This window comes from Triticum aestivum, chromosome 2B, assembly GCF_018294505.1.
Source record: "Triticum aestivum cultivar Chinese Spring chromosome 2B, IWGSC CS RefSeq v2.1, whole genome shotgun sequence".
NCBI classification, from domain to species: Eukaryota; Viridiplantae; Streptophyta; class Magnoliopsida; order Poales; family Poaceae; genus Triticum; species Triticum aestivum.
In genome coordinates, this window is record NC_057798.1 from 255,504,335 (window position 1) to 255,509,530 (window position 5,196).

A 5,196-nucleotide genomic window follows, 5' to 3' on the forward strand; every position below is an offset into this window, starting at 1 on the left:
TGTTCTGTTTTTATTTCTTTTGTTCTTTTCTTTTTATTTATTCTTTTATCTTTGTTTCTTATTGTTTTAGTTTTTTGTGAAATATATACTTGGCATCTAATTTGGTATTTCAATTTAGTCCACTACCACAAAAACTCTAGTCCCCAAATAATTTAGTTTGATAATTTATTTAATTAGTGAAGGCATTTAAATAATTAGTTTTGCTACTATTTAAATCATTATGGTGTAGTTAAGCATTTCATAAAAGTTTGGTTTCACCACCCCATTTACCTATGATTTATTCGACACATTTAGAACATTTTAGTTTTATTTTTGGAAAACTTTTGTTGTTTGCCTTAATTTCAAATTTGAATTTTGAACTGGGTTTCGAACTAACACGAGATTAGCGACAGTAACGGAGGTGACGTGGTGTCATTAGCAGAGGTTACTGTAGCTTGATTATCCGGGCGTCACAATTGTGGAGAAGATCACTCGGCAAGACTGCTTCAGCCCCATAGACCAAGAAGAATGGAGTTCTCCCGGTCGACCGATTAGGTGTGGTCCGCAGTCCCCAAAGCACCGAGGGAAGTTCGTCGACCCATGCTCCAGCCGCATGTTTGAGATCGCGCATCAGCCGGGGTTTCAACCCTTTGAGGATCAAGCCATTGGCTCGTTCTGCTTGTCCATTCGACTACGGATGAGCGACTGAAGCGCAGTCGACTCGTGTGCCTTGAGAGTTGCAGAAATCCCTGAATTCCTCCAAGTCAAAGTTCGACCCATTATCTGTAATGATGCTGTGCGGGACTCCATATCTGAATATCAGTTCCCTGATGAAGCTAACAGCAGTACCGGCGTCAAGGTTCTTGATTGGCTTAGCCTCAATCCACTTGGTGAACTTGTCGACTGCCACCAGTACATGCGTGAAACCACTTCGACCTGTTCTCAAGGGACTGACCATGTCCAACCCCCATACTGTGAAAGGCCAGACGAGTGGAATGGTCTTCAGAGCTGACACAGGCTTGTGTGACATATTTGAGTAGAACTGACATCCTTCGCACTTGTCCACTATTTCCTTTGCCATCCCATTCGCCTTTGGCCAGTAAAATCCGGCTCGGTATGCTTTGGCCACGATGGTCCGAGAGGACGCATGATGACCACAGGTCCCCGAGTGGATATCATCGAGAATGATTCGACCTTCTTCTGGCGTTATGCACTTTTGTCCAACTCCACTCGCGCTCTCTCTATACAGCTGTCCTTTGATAACGGTAAAGGCCTTGGATCGACGGACGATCTGTCGAGCCTCTTCCTCATCCTTTGGGAGCTCTTTTCTCAGGATATACGCGATATATGGAATTGTCCAGTCAGGTGTGACTACCAAGATCTCCATAACCAAGTCGACCACTGCTGGGACTTCTACTTCAGTCGGATCCGTGGCACTCTTGGGTTGCGGGGCTTCTTCAGTGAAAGGGTCTTCCTTAACTGACGGAGTATGAATATGCTCCAAGAACACACCACTCGGAATGGCTTCTCTGTTGGAACCTATCTTTGCTAGATCATCAGCTGCTTGACTTTTCAGTCGGGGTATATGATGGAGCTCTAACCCCTCAAACTTCTTTTCCAGCTTCCTCACTACATTGCAGTATCCAGTCATGGCTGGGCTTCTCACGTCCCACTCCTTCATCACTTGGTTGACCACTAAATCTGAATCGCCATAGACCATCATGCGACGGACGCCGAGTGAAAGGGCCATGCGCAATCCATATAAGAGGGCCTCATACTCTGCCTCATTGTTGGAGGAATCAAAGTGAATCTGGAGCACATATCTGAGCTTATCTCCGCTGGGGGAAACCAGGACAACCCCAGCACCGGAACCATTCAACATCTTAGAGCCATCAAAGAACATGGTCCAATGCTCCGAGTGAACTTCAGTCGGTTGCTGTTGCTCAATCCACTCGGCGAGGAAATCCGCTATTGCCTGGGACTTAATGGCTTTCTTTACCTCAAACTTGATATCAAGGGGAAGAAGTTCGATCGCCCATTTGGCCACTCGACCAGTTGCATCTCTGTTGTGCAAAATCTCTGAAAGTGGAGCGTCGCTGACGACTGTGATGGAATGATCAGAGAACTAATGAGCAACTTTCTTCGTGGTCATGTATATCCCATACACAAACTTCTGATAATGAGGGTATCTCTGCTTGGATGGAGTCAAAACTTCAGACAAATAATACACTGGGCGCTGAACTTTGAAAGCTTTTCCTTCTTCTTCCCGCTCGACCGTAAGTACTGTACTGACGACTTGTCCTGTGGCTGCGATATAAAGCAACAGAGGCTCTTTGCTGATTGGGGCAGCAAGCACCGGCTGGGTGGAGAGCAGAGCTTTTAGCTCGGCAAACGCTGCATCAGCTTCTGGAGTCCACTCGAACTTGGCTGCCTTCTTCATCAGTCGGTAAAGAGGCAGTGCCTTTTCACTGAGTCGTGAGATGAATCGACTTAATGTGGCCAAGCATCCAGTAAGCTTCTGGACATCGTGCACTCGCACAGGGCGTTTCATTCGGAGTATGGTGCCTATCTTTTCTGGATTAGCATCGATTCCTCGTTCGGAAACGAGAAAACCGAGTAACTTGCCACCAGGAACTCCGAATGTGCACTTTGATGGATTGAGCTTGATATCATACCTTCTGAGGTTGGCAAATGTTTCGGCGAGGTCAGTGAGCAGGTCGGAACCTTTTCGTGACTTGACCACGATATCATCCATATACGCTTCCACATTCCGACTGATTTGAGTGAGCAAACACTTCTGAATCGTCCGCATAAATGTGGCTCCGGCATTCTTGAGGCCGAATGGCATGGTGATATAGCAGAAGCACCCGAATGGAGTGATGAAAGTTGTTTTTATCTCATCGGGTCCGTACAGACGGATCTGATGGTACCCGGAATAGGCGTCTAGAAAAGACAATCTCTCGCATCCCGCGGTCGAGTCAACAATTTGATCAATGCGAGGGAGAGGAAAATGATCTTTCGGCCAGGCCCAATTGATGTGCTTGAAATCAATGCACATTCGGAGTGATTTGTCCTTCTTAGGAACCATTACGACATTAGCGAGCCACTCGGAGTGGTATATCTCTCGGATAAATCCTGCCGCCAACAATTGAGCCACTTCCTCACCAATAGCCTTTCTCTTCTGGACGGCGGACCGCCGAAGATGCTCTTTAACTGGTTTAGCTGATGAGTCGACTCTAAGGAGATGCTCAGCCAGTCCCCTGGGAACACCCGACATGTCAGCTGGCTTCCATGCAAAAATGTCCCAGTTCTCACGGAGGAACTGGATGAGCGCTTCTTCCTATTTTGGGTCGAGTGTTGTGGAGATGTGGGTCGGGGATGCATTGGGGTCGGTCGGGTGAATGTGGACAGGCTTCGTCTCACCGGACGACTGAAATGCAGATTCTGTGGCGGGTTTCTTGGCTCGCAGCAAATCACTCGGATCTGCGTTTTGCTTGTATTCTTCAAACTCGACCGGTGTCACCTGGGAATCGGCAATCTTTGAGCCTTTCTGGAAACACTCTTCTGCCTTTTTCTGATCACCGGTGACAGTGATCACTCCTTTGGGGTCGGGCATCTTCAGTTTGAGGTAGACGTAACATGGTCGAGCCATGAAACGTGCGTAAGCTGGTCTCCCCAAAATAGCGTGGTACGCGCTCTGAAAGTCCACGACCTCAAACGTCAGCTTTTCCTTGCGAAAATGTTTTGAATCACCAAACACCACGTCCAGAGCTATTTGACCGAGTGACTCGGCTTTCTTTCCTGGTATAACTCCGTGAAAGCTCATGTTACTGGTGCTCAGTCGGGACATCGGAATGCCCATTCCCTTCAGTGTGTCTGCATACAACAAGTTCAGTCCGCTACCACCGTCCATCAGCACCTTTGTCAACCGAGTGCCTTCGACAACTAGGTCGACCACCAAAGCTTGCCTCCCGGGGGTGGCAATATGAGTCGGGTGATCAGACTGGTCGAATGTGATGGGCATTTGGGACCACCTCAGATAACTTGGTTTCGCTGGGGCAACCATGTTCACGTCACGGTTAATGACCTTCAGTCGGCTCTTGCTTTCCACATCTGCGAAGATCATCAAAGTGGAGTTGACATGTGGATATACCCCCTCACTGTCCTCCTTGTCTTCGGCCTTGTCTGACTCCTTTTCCTTGTCCTTGGACTATTTCCCTTGGAACTGTTGGATCAACAGTCGACACTGACGAGTGGTATGCTTCGGGTAAATGATATTACCCTCTTCATCTTTCTTCGTGTGGATGTGGCACGGCATATCCATCACGTCGTTTCCCTCTTTATCCTTCACCTTCTTAGGGTTCCAGGATCCTTTTGGTTTCCCTTTGAACTTTCCCTGAGTCACGGCCAGAGCCTCTCCAGGAGCTGCTGGTTCGGCCTTCCGTTTCTGTTTCCGACTGGTGTTTCCCTTCTCCGACTGACTCGGCTTATACTTGCCGCTTCGGAGTCGGTCTTCTTCTTCGCCGTTGGCATACTTGGTAGCAATCTCCATCATCCGACTCAGGGTCATGTCTCCGGTTCGACCAAACTTCAAACTCAATTCTCTGTTCTTGACACCATCCTTGAAGGCGCAGACTGCCTGATGATCAGACACGTTCTCCACGGTATGATGCAAAGTGATCCATCTCTGAATATACTCTCTGAGAGTCTCATTCGTCTTCTGCACACAGACTTGCAGCTCTGTCAATCCAGCTGGTCGCTTGCAAGTTCCTTCGAATGTTCTGACGAACACTCGGAACAGATCTTCCCAAGTGTAAATGCTGCTAGGAGGTAACTGATTCAACCACGCTCTGGCAGAACCTTCCAACATGAGTGGTAAATGCTTCATGGCCACCTCGTCATTCCCACCACCAATCTGAACCGCCACTCGATAGTCCTCAAGCCAAGTTTCAGGCTTAGACTCACTAGTGAACTTGCTGACTCCTGTTGCCAACCTAAAATTGGGGGGAATCACTGCGGCTCTGATAGCCCTGCTGAAACATTCTGGACCAGAAACATGCACTCGACTGCTTGTGGGCGCATCTCTGTCGGGCCCGCCCCGATGAGCTCTGTTTCGGTCGACCAAGCCTTGCACGATAATGGACCGCGCGTCGAAGCCTATTTCTCGGGGGTCGACTGGAGCTCTTCGCCCCACACTGAGTTGACGCCTGTCATCTT